This window comes from Embiotoca jacksoni, unplaced genomic scaffold (genome assembly GCF_022577435.1).
Source record: "Embiotoca jacksoni isolate LCO1_2020_lvr unplaced genomic scaffold, fEmbJac1.0.p SCAF_14, whole genome shotgun sequence".
NCBI classification, from domain to species: domain Eukaryota; kingdom Metazoa; phylum Chordata; class Actinopteri; family Embiotocidae; genus Embiotoca; species Embiotoca jacksoni.
This window is the reverse complement of record NW_027185274.1, coordinates 5,159,874-5,174,291: the sequence shown is the minus strand read 5'-3', so window position 1 is coordinate 5,174,291 and position 14,418 is coordinate 5,159,874. Positions and strand designations below refer to the sequence as shown.

General features: G+C 40.1%; 1 protein-coding gene across 3 annotated transcripts in view; it reads right to left on the bottom strand.

Annotated features, from left to right (window-relative positions):
- The window catches only part of lsamp (limbic system associated membrane protein), a 433,437-nt gene that overhangs the window by 110,792 nt on the left and 308,227 nt on the right, over window positions 1–14,418 (bottom strand). The gene's annotated exons all lie outside the window — the stretch shown is intronic.

The following is a 14,418-nucleotide window of genomic DNA, read 5'->3' as shown; positions in this document are numbered from 1 at the left end:
TGGAGAATTCACAGGCTCATATAATCCCCCATCCTACTCACACACAAACACTCAAAAGTCTACCAGGTACCCATCTGTTTCTTCTACAGCAGTTAGATGTCACGCAGCCCTCAGTTAGCCTGTCAGAGTACATTATCGCTGTTAGAGCTCTGACGTCGTTTCCAGCAGCTTCGAATGAACACATTTTCAGAGTGGTAATGATGCTGCTGTGTTTGCAACTGTGTGATTCGACAACAACGTTTTGCAAGAGTAAGACGTAATTTCAGCGGAAAAAACAGTGTAATTACTGCAGTGCATTGTAATTTTCTGCAAATCCTCCACAATTCTTCGGGTCAGAATCAAACCATTAGGGCCAAACGGGGAGATGAGTTTGAGCTGGTGTGCATGCGGGGTTGATTAAAGGCCAAGACTGCATCTGTCCGTGAATTTCACAAATTCATTATGAACAATGAGCATTTCAGTGTTGCTCTTTAATTTATGTCTTTTGTGCATTACTTTCAGTGTGGAAATAATTAATGCAGCTTTTCCACAATTATAACTCCAAATTAGCTACAGTTTGGAGAAAGGCCCAACTCATGGTGTTCCTCCATCGATTTACCGTGCTGGCAGACAGACAGCTCCGACAGGGTCATCCCTCCTTCCTCTGGCTTATTCAACATTGTGAAAAGGCAACAGGTACGTGTGGGTGTTTTGAACAGAGCAATGCAGCAGCCTGTGAGATTATTTGTTCAATAGAATGTACAATTTGCCAGCAGTTTTAATAGCTGACAATGAATAATATGCCCCCCCAACACACACGCACGCACGCACACACACACACACACACACACACACACACACACACACACACACACACACACACACACACACACACACACACACACACACACACACACACACACAAACAGCAGTGAAGCATCCATCCAAATAATTCCAATCTACAAGAACAGCAAAACAGACTTCCTTTCTTATAAACAAGATCGCTCTCTCTTCCCTTCTCCCTCTCATTATTTTGTGTGTGTAACAAAATAGCAGTACTCAATCTCACTGGAATCAAATTGTTCAGATACACAACAGGAAAGTGTCACGACACAACATGCACAAAACCATAAATTCAGTTACGTTTCATGTAATGATATTACTCTGCAATTACCTATTACTTAATAACCAAAAAAACTAAATAAAACAAAGCACTTTCACCTTTACCTGGAAGATTTATTTTTCATTTGGTCTTATGAAAAAAATCTGTTCCAATATTTGACTGGGCATTAAGTGTTCATGTCAGTGAAAATGAGACCTCCTGCAGGGACCTGAAATTCTTTTAAACCTCCAGAGGAAAATTATGTGAACGCTACACAGCTGACTGTTTGGGAAGCCGACTGATGGGCCAACTGAATGGCAATCTGTCCCTTTGATTGACTGGCTGACGGTCCAAGTGGAGCGCGAACAGCCTCGGCGCTGACCGACAGACTGATATGCTGACTTGACTGAACGACAAACTGGCCGCTGACACTGAGCTGATTGGCAGCTGTTACTGCGGGCAGTGGGTGGACCTAGTGGGAGGTTGGGAAGAGGTTGTTGATGTGAGAGTCGATGGCTCACGCAGGGCTGCTCACGCTGCTCAGGATGGCAGGGAATAAAAAAAGAAAAAGAGGAGGAGGTGGAGAGATCGAGTCAGAAAAGAGAGCAAGAGCACCATTTTTTCCTGTGATGCAAAAACAACTCCTGAGTTTGTGTGTGTTTCTCTGGGACCCAGGCATCCTGGGCAGGCAGACAGCTATAATAACCTCTGGCTGCCAGCATGACACTGCGTTGTAGAGGAATGCCAGCAGGCACATGTAGACCTTGCGTGTGTGTGCGTGTGTGTGTGTGTGTGTGTGTGTGTGTGTGTGTGTGTGTGTGTGTGTGTGCGTGTGTGCGTGCACATTTTTCTTCACTTACAGACTCATACACATTCACACATGTTTGAGAGTGTATGTGTGTTTGTCTGAACTCAATTTGTAGCTCTTTAAAAGTGCACACCTCCCTGAGCAGTTCCATCTGAACGGCCTCCGCCTCACAGTTCACAACAGCCCCTGCTGAACTGTGTGCCAGCTACCGGGGTATTTGAGACAGAGGCAAACTGGGCTCAGCTGCCCCCCACCTGGCATTTTGACGGCCAGACCTTCCAAACTGAATACAATTTTAGCAGGTTGACGTGGGGGAAATAGCATCCTCTGTCTTTCTGTGAAACCTGCGGCAGCAGCTTGTGCCCAGCCAGCTAAATCTCTGCAAGCTCACCTCAGGTGTACTGGGAATTGAAATTATATTCTGTTTTACTGGCAGTGGTGGGGCGAGGTGTCAACCAGGTTGATCTCAAGAAAGTTGGAGAAAGAGAACATGTCAAACTATTTTAAGAGTGTTGGCATGCACGGTGACATTCAATGGAATTTGGTTCATGTTGGCATATTTGCAACCATGAAATCACTGGAGGTTCAAACCGTCCGCTGCGAAATGTCCATGCAGACTTTAAGACATAAAACAAAGAGGTGCAACTGGCCTACAAAGTTAACTCGACTTAGAAATTGCAGTACATCTATTTGTAAGTAAAGCTTTACAAACTTAGCATGAGCTGGGAGTATTGGATGGAAGATTTAAAATACCAAAATAAACGAGTGAAATACAACATTATTTTCCTATTATGCATGTGTTTAATGTGTCAAAATTAAATGAGGAATATATGTTGAGAGGAAATAGATTTCTTTTTTACTATTTAATCACAGAATTGTTTATTACAATTTTGACATGAACTTTTACTGCACACAAAACAAAGAACTGCATTGCGTTTTAGTGTTGTCCTGTAGAGCGCAGCACGGACTGCTCTGTCTATATTCAAAGCACTGTCATTAGTTTTTATACATTAACAAAGCCAAATAGAAAGACAGCCAACTGTCCAGTCACAGCGTAGGACAGAATTATGTACTGGGTTTATCATCACTGACATGAGTTGCTGGTAGATGTGAGAGAAAGCCTTTAAAATTAAGGGTTTTCTGTGAGCTGGCTGGCCAGAGGGACTTCTGAATGTACATTAAGCAATTACCTGTCTGCAGCTTTAAGGGATGGATGGTGCTATAGGAATCAATCAAACACTTAAGCCCTATTTGGATGGGATTAACATTACAGAGGGAGGTGGATAATTAAGTATTCACTGTGCTCCAAGGTAAATCGACTCATCATTTTATATGACATATTAACCATTAAGAAATTACAGGATATCATTTGTATAAGTCATGGACTTTCTGCAAGACAAAGCAAAACAGAACAGCTAAAAGCCTCCGTGGGAGAGGAGGGGGGGGGGCAGGGGCAATAGCTCATCTACCTGTGGTTGAATAATCTAGAAACATGCTAATGATAAGGATTATGTTCTTCTGTCATTGTCACACAAAAGTCAAGTTTCACACTGAGCTGGTAAAAAAGAGGAAAATATAATTTAAAGGAATGTTACTGATTGTATTTAAATGACAGGAAGACAACTGAATTCAATGACAAACTACCTAATTGGTCTGCAATTATTGCTGCGGTGGGGGTGAAACATACATATGCTCAACAGACTGGATTAAAACCACAGCAGCACAGATAACATAACGATCACTCCATCTCCCCTCGAGACATGAATCCTGTCCAAAGGGGGCTCGAGACGGTGTTGACGGCAAATTAGTGATAGTTAACTCGTGTTCACCTGCAGGAAACAGCCATTGGTTTAATCAAGGACAAGCTAACTCTAACAGCGTTAACGGTGAGGATTACTTGAAGGGCTGAATATGAGACAACAGGACCGGTGAATTTTGTCATGAATAACATTCCATTTGTCGGAGTTCTGATTTGTTTAACAGTCTAGTCTGTAGGATTTATGGGGATGTGCTGGCAGAAAGGGAATGTGATATTTCTAATTATGTTGTCATTAGTCACGTGAAACAATGCACTGTTGTACTTTCAACCCTTCATTCCTAAAGCGGGCCCTCTTCCACGGAGTGCGCCATGTTATCTCACCACGTTTCTACAGCAGCCCAGAAGGGACAAATAATCCCTGGCTCTTGAGAGGGCCTTTCATTGTTTTTTGTAAGTTTTGCAGCCTCCATAGATTCTCTTACAGACTTGAAAGGGGAGGTTGAGGTAATAAGGGTTCACTTGGTTGCAATCTACAACCTAATCATGATGGATGCCGCGAAACCCTACACACTGCTCCTTTAAGTGAAAAAATAATGTCACGACACAAAACAATTTGTTCAGTTGACAAAATGGTGAATCATCATCCTTTCACCATGTGTTTTTAATTGCATTATGTTCTAGTAAATTCATGTATACTATCATAAATATTTGAATAAATACTAAATACATATAAAATGTTTAAGTTTTTTTACATTTTATGTTTTTGTTTGATGTGTTTTCATTTTGACATGTAAATCTTTCACAGTATGATACAACATGTCCCCTTTTATAGCATTTGTGTGGTGTTGTAAAATAAGTTATAGTTCAGCTTATCATTCCACTTCAGTTACTTCAGTTTAGTGAATGTGGATTTGAGTCTCTTTATCCCTGCACTGTTATTTCCACTGTGTCCACAAGCAGCCAATAAACAACAGCAAAGAAGGATTACGTGGATCTGAACTGTGCAGAAAATGCAGCACAGAGACAGAGTTTACATTTGTTATACATCCATTTAACTTCAACTGGCAATATTGGCTGCAATTTGTTGCCATTCTGTTTCATTGTGAAAACGTAATGAAAACCATCCATCTCCTTAGAAGCATTTGCCTGATCACTGTTGCAGACTATAGATCCCCGTGGCAGCTCATTTCAGAGGTTGCCTGAAAAAAACCCGCATGATAATGTTGAACACGCAGTCATAAAAAAGACGTAGCAATGTTTTATCCAAGAGAAACATTACGTTGAATGAAAGAGGTACAGGCAGTTTGCGAAAGACAGTTCGGTAAAAGCTCATGGGTGTTTATAAAGTTAATGTCATTGAGGCAATCAAGAGTTTTATCTTCACATCCTTTAGGCTATACCTCCATGTGGTACTGGAGTGACTTTCACAATTCATACTTCACACATCTTACTTTGTCTTCTTGTAATGGCTCTCCCGGAGCAAAGCTGTGCTGATGGTAATCTTGCCAGATGGCATGAGTGGTAGAGCAGTAGAGGCAGCTTCTCTCCTTCATTTAAATACCACTTTCTCAACAGGGAATGAAGCTTTCGACTGGAGACTCTGGGAAGTGATAACCTCTGTGTGAGCTATTTGTTCACGTTGTGTAGTGCATGTGCTGTAATTCAAAGAAATGAAAAGATAAAGGAACAACAATGCTTGGATTTAGTCTCCCATGGAAGTCTTATGTAGTTCAATGGTGAGTCAATATAAATGCTTATCCAGAGTTCAAACCTTTTCCCAAAGCCTGAACTGGCGTATTAACGAATGCCTGATGCTGCGGAAACAGATAACATGCACGACAAGTGTTATAATAAATGTCACCCACCTCAGCATTTCATCCCCGAATAAGTCTTTCTGACTAAATGTCTGATCTCTCTGGAATAACAGACAGGTCATAGCAGACCTGCCCAGCAGGCTGCTACATTAAATGAACATGTTATTTCTCAGGGATAAAAACCTTGAATGAGCAAATTATTCATGAGGGCATGTCTTCATAAATGATCCCATCGCATTTACATTAATACAAAACCATGCTCCTGGCGGAGAGGTGTTCCTTGAAGAATTAAGTATGAGGCTAAAAGATGCTGGTAAAGAAGAAATTAATAAATAAATGCATGGACTAAGCAGTGATTTCTGGACTTAATGGACAACAGTTTTCCAGCGGAAAAGAAAATTAATAATCTAACTCTTTGTATTATTATTTTTTTGATCTTTGCACTTGTCATACTCACACTGACTATTCTTCAGGAATTGGGCAGCCCACCAGGGAGTTATCAAGCCAATATAAATAGCTATTCATCAAAAAATCATGAGGTCAGACGCTAACAACACCGTGGCACCGCATTATTCCTGCACGTCAATGATGATAACTTAATCTGTTACCATGCCGTGGCAACTCATATTGGCTGGACTGACAATTAGGTATCTTTCTGCCGCTGTCTGCGGCAATAGAATTTTTAAGGAACCATTCAATCCCGGCACAAAGCGGAAGAGATTAAATTCAGCTTTAACTCATCAGAATAGTGACAAAGAAAGTTTCTCCACATAACCAAGGCAAGTTTTATAAGGATTCATAAGTCATTGATGCAGTCACTGTGCCACTTCCAGGAGAAATGGAAGAAGTCTGTCTATTGTAGATGATAAAACCACAAATATAAACTTTTTTCCTCCTTTCTATCCTCACTCTAACCCCCCTTCTCTTTTGCTCTGAAACACCACTTTCCTTAACATAAATCTGTCTCTAAACTTCCCAGGGATAACCTCATTAGAAGAGAGGAGCAGACAAGCAGACTTCCATCTGTCTCCCAGTCTACTAGTTTAATGAGCTTTCACTTGTGTGCTTCACCAATCGCAAAGGCATACCTATATAATTCATTCAATGTGAAATTATCCCCAGGGAGGCCAATCTACTCAGAGTACATATTCTTATGAAGAAAGAGGTGCCAGGTTTTTTTTTTTTTTAATTCAACATGACATGTTGGTACCAGCAAATAGTTTATCAGAGTATTTGACCTGAGATGCTTTTGAGAACAAACATGACATCTTTCATCAAAGACAGTCCCTTTCCTTTTGGAGCCACTACGTGTGAATTGAAACTGTTAACCAGGACGGATGGGGATCACATGATTCCTATACAGTATCTTGGTCCATCTGTGGTCCATCTGCGAACAGACACCAACCTTATCCTTATTCCTGGACAGTAAATTAATTGCACATTGATTTCCAAAGTAGAATGTGCAGAATAGGGCATTGTCATGGCCCTGATTAGATTTTTTGGGGGGATTTTAGAGAATAATTTATTTTGACTTATTTTGATTGTTAAATTTGTTTGTGTTCTCTGTTCACATCATCTTACCAACTGCCTTCTTTTAAGAAGATGCATATTGTGTTGGGGTCTTAAGCCGTGTTCAGACCAAACGTGAAGCGAATCACTCCCATGGGGCGGTTACATAAAAAGTCAATGCAAAGACTCAAATGTCTGCGAATCCGTGCCAGGCACTGCAAAATAGACGTCAAATTTTTGTCTGCACAAACTAACAATGATTTTACTTGAGCGGCCGTATTTGTGCGAGTAACATTCGCTTCGCAATTAGAAATTAAGGACCACCTTTCTTCTTGGATTCAAGATAGATTTTATGCAACCCAGTACCATGCAAAATTGTGTAATACACCCATCAGTCCACTAGAGGATACCGTGTCAGTATCACATTTTGCCTTGCCTATAGGTATCAGAAAAGTTAGGCACCAAAAACCTCTTGGTTTGTGTTAAATGTGACAATCAAAATTTAGCTAAGTTTAGGCAAAACAAGTATTTAATTAGGGTTCGGAGAAGATCACGGTTTTGCCAAGATCATGGCTTTTATGTAAATCACAATATGTACATTACGTAGATTAAATACACCATGTTATATTAACACTTACTTTTGTTTCTTAAAAGAAATAAACGCGTACTTTTGCGTTTTCACAGACTCAAACACCAGTCTCACAGGTAAAAGTCTCGTATTTGTTCCATCCAACAGCACTCAACCTCCTCACATGTACATTTGTAACATGACCTCCTTCGTCGACCCTAATCTAGCTGATCATACATGCGTGTACTTTTCATGCCTAGGAAAGGCAAAAATCTAGTGGACAGACAAGTGTATTAAATGCTTTGACGTGCATGGCTGTCTGATACACATATCAACATTAGCATTCATTTGGAGTTGGGCTAATGATGAATATACTGTACATCTTTAATGTTCATGTTTAACTGTTTTTTTTTTTTTTTTCTCAAATCTTTATTCATTAGTAGATGGTTGTTTCCTGTGTATTCTGACAAATGTGTAAAAGGACTCAAGATGTCAAGGAGTTTCTCTTTTGACATCCTAAACCATAGCTATTTTACCTCCACCCACCTTCCTATGATCCCCAATCATCTCACTATTATCTGTACCTGCCACAGCTTTTCTTAACAAAATCTAAATCCAAGCCTGTCAGGACCGCAGGCAAGCTGCGAGCAAAGGGAATAAACCCACAAATTCAAGTTCATTTAAAAATCAATCGGATCGTCACCTCAGCAACCTCCTCGCGACACCTCTCCCCATCTCCATTTCACTCTCTCTCTCACTCGCTCTCTCTCTCTCCATTTCCATCTCACTCTCTCTCCATCTCTCTCTCTCTCTCTCTCTCTCTCTCTCTCTCTCTCTCTCTCTCTCTCTCTCTCTCTCTGGCTCCACCACGTCGCTGCCTCGCACCCAAATGATCGAAGCCACTGAGCCATCCGAGTGTTAAACTGAAATAGGGAGGTGAGAAATGCATGAAATAAGTAAACGTATAAAAAAACTTTCAGGTGTTTATGTTTCAGTGAGCAAAGGAGATGGCACTGTGACATGAGGCACGGGTGTCATTTCTTTCTGCTGGTGGAAATGGCGTGAAATAGTCTATTTTACAGGCTGCTGGGTGGACAGGGGCCAAACGGCGTACAATCTTTACTCACTCTCAATTAAACAACTCACTTTGCCACAGAGCACAAGGTGGTTAACTCGCGCTCAATGCGTCAATCTCTCTGGGGTTACACATCCAGTGTAATTGTTGTCACACCACACATGACGTGTAATCAGCACAATCCCACATTTATGTTACATCAAGCCTCCAATCCAAAATTGGAACTCAGACACGCAAAAAATTGCTTATTAAAGTCACAGATGTGCAGAAGATTAGTGGATTTCTGTTGAGGTTCAGCTTAATTAAGCCTTTTTTAAAGAAATACTCAAACAAATTGATTTAGTCGTGACTTGTCTGTGGATAAAAGATTTTCTTACTAGTCAATCACACATACTGTATTCTTTCAGTGGGTCACCGTCTCTGACTTCCTCACTGTAGAAAAAAATGCTATTCCTAGTTCTCATATTACACAAAAGAATTAATGATTAAACAAATGTTTTTGTGAATATATTTTATAGATATATTTTTTAGAATGACAAACTCTTTTTGGCCTTCAGAAAACACATTTTTAGTGGTAAACTTTGAGCAATTAAAGATTAATGCTGATAAAACTATAGAAACAATAATTTGTTCCAAAGCAGGATTTAACACAGAGCAAGTTATTGCTATCCAAGTTTCAAATATATTGCTACAGTACTGAAAATACAGTTTAGCTCCTATTTAAAATACTAGCTCCACAAATACTTCAGAGGAGATTTTACAATTTAATGAGTCAGTCAATTTTAGTAACTTTTTACAAACACATGATCGAGAGAGTTTCACCTCTTCTGCCCTGGAGGTCCCTGTACATGGACTAGACTGTATCGATAATAAAAACAAAACCAGCATCATTTTTCCAAAGCTTGCCAAACCCGGCACTACTGTGACTAAAATGGATGTAGCATTTGTTTTGCTCCATTTTTGTTGCTGCAGAGATTTTTTTTTTAGAACAAATTCAATACAAATCAGTATTTTACTCACTCATTGTTATTTACTTTCTAATTTAGAGTTGAGGTTAGGGGTAAGTAAAAAAAAAAAATCTATTTTTGCTGGAGTTTTTCAAATCTCAGTATGGCCTGGAGCCAATCTGGAGACTTATTGTCTTTCAAAACACTTCCAAGTGTCTATTATCCACAGGGCCCAAGGTTGTTCATGTTTTGCTGTACAGTTTTGTAGCTGTTACTGACTAATTTTTTAAATCTTGATTTTCAGGTTGAACTTTTTAAAAGTAGCCAAGGGCTTAGGGGGCGAGGGGTCAATGTTCCTCTTGACTTAATGATTCGATTTTCAGGTTTATGAGCATGAGGCATTCACACACAGAACTGATTCAGCTGCATTTTGGGAGTCCAAAAATGGTCACTTTAATTATGATAATAAACCTAAATAAAATAGACCTAAAATGCAAAAATATGTTTGCATTTTTAAGCATGAAGTGCAAGCTTTTCTGTGATCTGTATTGCCAGCTGGATTAATTAAAACACATTGTTTCAGTCAAATGTACATGGGAGAAATGACTTGAACAACACGTGTGAAAAATGTTCTTCTAATTTGAACCAGGAGGCGACACCTCTTTTACACGAGCACAAACACACCCACATACACACTCAAGGGAGGAGATAAACATAAAAATAAAAAAATAAAATCATTTCACACATTAATGACCCAGATTCAACACAGCAGACAAACTATTAAAGTTAGCAAAATTGATTTAAGTTACGTACTGATTTGCTGACTGTTCAAAGTTTCCCAAATGGTCGACCCAATGCTGCGCCTATCTGTTTTAACAGTAAAGCTCAACTTGGTGGCAAAAGGGGAAGCAGAGAAGCCCAGATCTTCTGGCTTGTGGCGGGGAATCCCCAGTTTCTCTGAGATCTTACTTATTCGGCTGTAGAGAAGCCCCGACCTCCTTGTTCTCTGCAACTTCCTCCACGTTGTCTAGCTGGTTTCCAAGCCGTTCTTTACCGAACGTTCATTAAAACTGGTGAGGGTAGGGATGCAGGCTGAACAGTAAACAGAGAGATTTGTCTGCCAGCTCAGCTCCCTCTGCACTTCTACATTTTTGCTGCCCTTGTTTCAAATTAAAAGCCCTCCATTGTTTCATACATGGTTCTGCCGTATAGTAGTTTAAAAAAAAAAAAGGTCTGGTTGCTGCATTCGTTTCATGTTACTCGTCACGTGCTTTCTTTCATATTTTGATGAGCCAAAGATATTTTTACTCTGGTGGACAGTCAAATTGTATTCATGAGTAATGTGCCGTAGCTCTAAATGTGAATGAAAACATTAGCATTGAGCGGATTCTCTGCTGGCACTGAAGTCACGGTTGAAACATTGCTGTATCGATTACGTACTGTAACAGCCCACTTGGCCAGTAGGGCCCCTTCAGGGCCTGCCAGTCAGCATCATTACTTCACTCAGAGAAGTGGAAACATTCCACATCAGGCACACGGAGGAGGAGGGAAGTGTGGAAATGCACTGCCGGCTGTCTTCTTCGGTAAGATATGAATTTTACTTTAAATTAAGTCAGGGACTGTGTGAAGGAATTCAATGGTTTGCAAATTACTTTCTGCATGTGAGCTTGTGAACACACCCTTGCATGCTCACACACATAAGAGCACATGCTAAGTTACGTGCAAACAATCAGATTTAAATGTTTATAGCCTTGTGAGGGAAACTCAGTTTCCAGACCTCAAAATATAAATCATTCCATCGTATACCATAGCAATAAACCTATGTACACAATACACACACACACACACACACACACACACACACACACACACACACACACACACACAGTCACCTACCCATTATTCAAACACTGTTATTTACCTGTTATTCCTTTGTATGCGACAAGTCTCTGTCTGGGTAAATGTCACTTGTGGTGAGACAGAAATATGCATCTTTCAGGCCAGATTAGGTACATCAGCCACAGAGTCATTCATGCCTTCAAGTATAGCAAACCAGAAAAAAGGCTTCTCACCCTTCAGCACTTCAGTTATTTTTCATTCCTACTCTCACGTACTGTACAATACAAAGAAAAAACGGTCCAGAGAGAGCAAAGGCATTATTTGAGTAAAGATACAAATCAAAGACTCCTCATGATGTGACTTTACGTATTAGTATTCAATATGTACCAGATTCAGGTCAGCACACCTGACCTCTTAGCAGAAACACGGCAAAATCACTATGCAAAATGAGACAGCTCAACCTCACCATATTCCGGTGCTACAAATTAAGACGTGGTCATAAAACATAGATAAATCAGTCAAGCGCTCTAATAACTGTTGATGCATGAATCCAGGGCAGAAAAAGTATTTCTATTGCAAAAGGGAAATTCTCTTAACCACTTAAAATAGCCTACAGGCTACTTTTTGGAATTTCCGCCTGAAAAAAACATCCCTAAATTCAATGAGCAATAACTTCACAGCTGTAATGCCAAAATGAACAACCTTGGGCTCTATGGATAAGGGACACTTGCGAGAATTTTGGAACACAATAAGCCCTTCTGTTACCATCACCAGGCCAGAGTGTGATCTAAAAAACTCACAGGAAAAAACACTTTCCACTTCTTCCGCCTGATTAAAATTTGAAGTGTGAGAGTAAATAACAGCATTATATCAATGAATCTGTAAACACTGATGCTATTCAATATGTGGAAAAAAAAATTCTAAACTGCAACTGATGAATGAAGCACAACAATTTTTCACCCAATTTAGCCATAGTAGTAACAGGCATCCTTTCAATTTTTGTCATCTAGGGATGCCGTAGTGCCAAACAACATGTCATTTTTACCTCTAAATGGCGTGTTTTATATGAATATTATTTTCCTTACTGCATAATAGACAAAGACACAAGCAGCATCCTTTAAACATTTTTACTCTGAAAAGTGAAACATAGTAAATACTAAGGCCATGGAATTGTATACTTTTAAATAGAATAACAAGGCAGACTGATATCTAGTAAGTTTGATTTCAACTCAAAGGTTAAATAAATTATTCTACAATGATTCGTTTACAGTACAACATCTGTCTGGCTTTGTTAGTGTTCATTTTATATATGGAGGTACCGTCATAACAACTTAAGAACAAACAACAGATGCTGCTTTTCAGACATTACTTCAGAGGGTGATTCATTTACTGGGAACAGTTTTGAGACCCAAGGGCAGACTGAAGCAATAATCCTAGCCTGGGACTTTGACTCCATCCCAGTAACAAAACAAATCTAGACACTGAGTCAAAGAAATTGAACATTGGCTACACAACTGTAAGTATAATACCAAAGTCCCAAAAACATGACTCAGCAAAAGAAAATCACAGGAAATCATTGCATGTCTATTTCAGGGTTACCAGAGTGAGGAGCTGGTGGTCTATAATGATCTATAATTCTATAATTAATTACTCATTAGGCCTCAAAGAGAGGTATATTTGGGATAGATTGGTTTGATTTACATGCCAAGAGTACATTATGGTTTCCGTATATGTGGACAGGAAACCCTTTGTTCCTCCCCAGCTGGCGAAATCTGGAAAGCCAGATTCGAGATTTCAAAACAGAATTTCGCAATCCAATGAGTGGCATCGCAGTAGCTTACCACTTGATATTTAGCCTATGTTTTTGACTGACCTGGTCCCTTACTGGCAAATATGTCATTTATATTTGCAGCATCTCACTGCCTCAAAAGGTTAAAAAAAAAGTTGTCAGCCGAGAAGTAAAAAGGCCGCTGCTTGTGTAACTCTAAGAGACGTAATGATACAATCTTTGGGACATGTACTCTTGCAGCGAGGATGCTGCAGTGACAGTGAGATTCGCGCCTGATGCTGGATTCTCAAGTGGTGCTGAGAAGTATTTTAACTCACTCCTGCTCACTACATTTGGGTGTTCATGACAGACCAAAACAAACCTCAGGCCACTGGGAAATGACCCAGTGCTCTCAATGAGTTGTCTGCCTGTTTTGAGACCAGGCAGTTTACATATGGGCCTCGAGTTCGGATTTCGGCCATTGCCGTCTTGCTTGCTCAGTGCTGTTTGGAGTCAGAAATGACCATATTTGGATGATCTGGGTAGGACCGAGTGGTGGATCTGACTCAATCTGATTGTAAACCCGAAGACACTACGCTCTGCCCTCCGATAGCGGAAACCTGACTGCACCAGGGGCCTGTTAATCAAACAGACACGCCCCCATTCTAATTAATGATTGGAATATTTCAAGATTGACCACTGGAAAAGTAATTTACTAGGAGAGACTTTAGCTAACAACATTAAAATAACTCTTAGAAAACATGCATTGACTTTTAATTTCATTAGAGAAGTTGAATTGGACTCTATGGAGCCAGAGGGTTTTTGGAGTCAAACCCTAAAAACCCAATACTACTTGATGGTATTGCATGTTAAAGCACTTGCGCTTCAGCCACATTTTTCAGACCTGGAAGCTACGTCACCTTTTATACACAGTCTATTGTGGATACCTACATTTTAAAATAAACGTCCCACATATTCCACCTTGCACACATTTCCCACTGCATGTTCAAGATGGAATTCACTATCAGCTATCAATTCAGCACATGTTTGTGTTGTCATGTTTGTGAAGGAAGGTGTGGGTGTGGGGGGTAATGCCATTTTCCTGGCGAATGTCAGTCAAATCAAGCAAATCTCAAGTGTCTATAACCGCCGTGTGAAATATGCATTAAGTCTGGCCATGCTCTCTCTTTATCCACAGCAGCTGTGGTGAAAAACCACATGCTAAAGTGTGCATCTAGACTCTGCATATT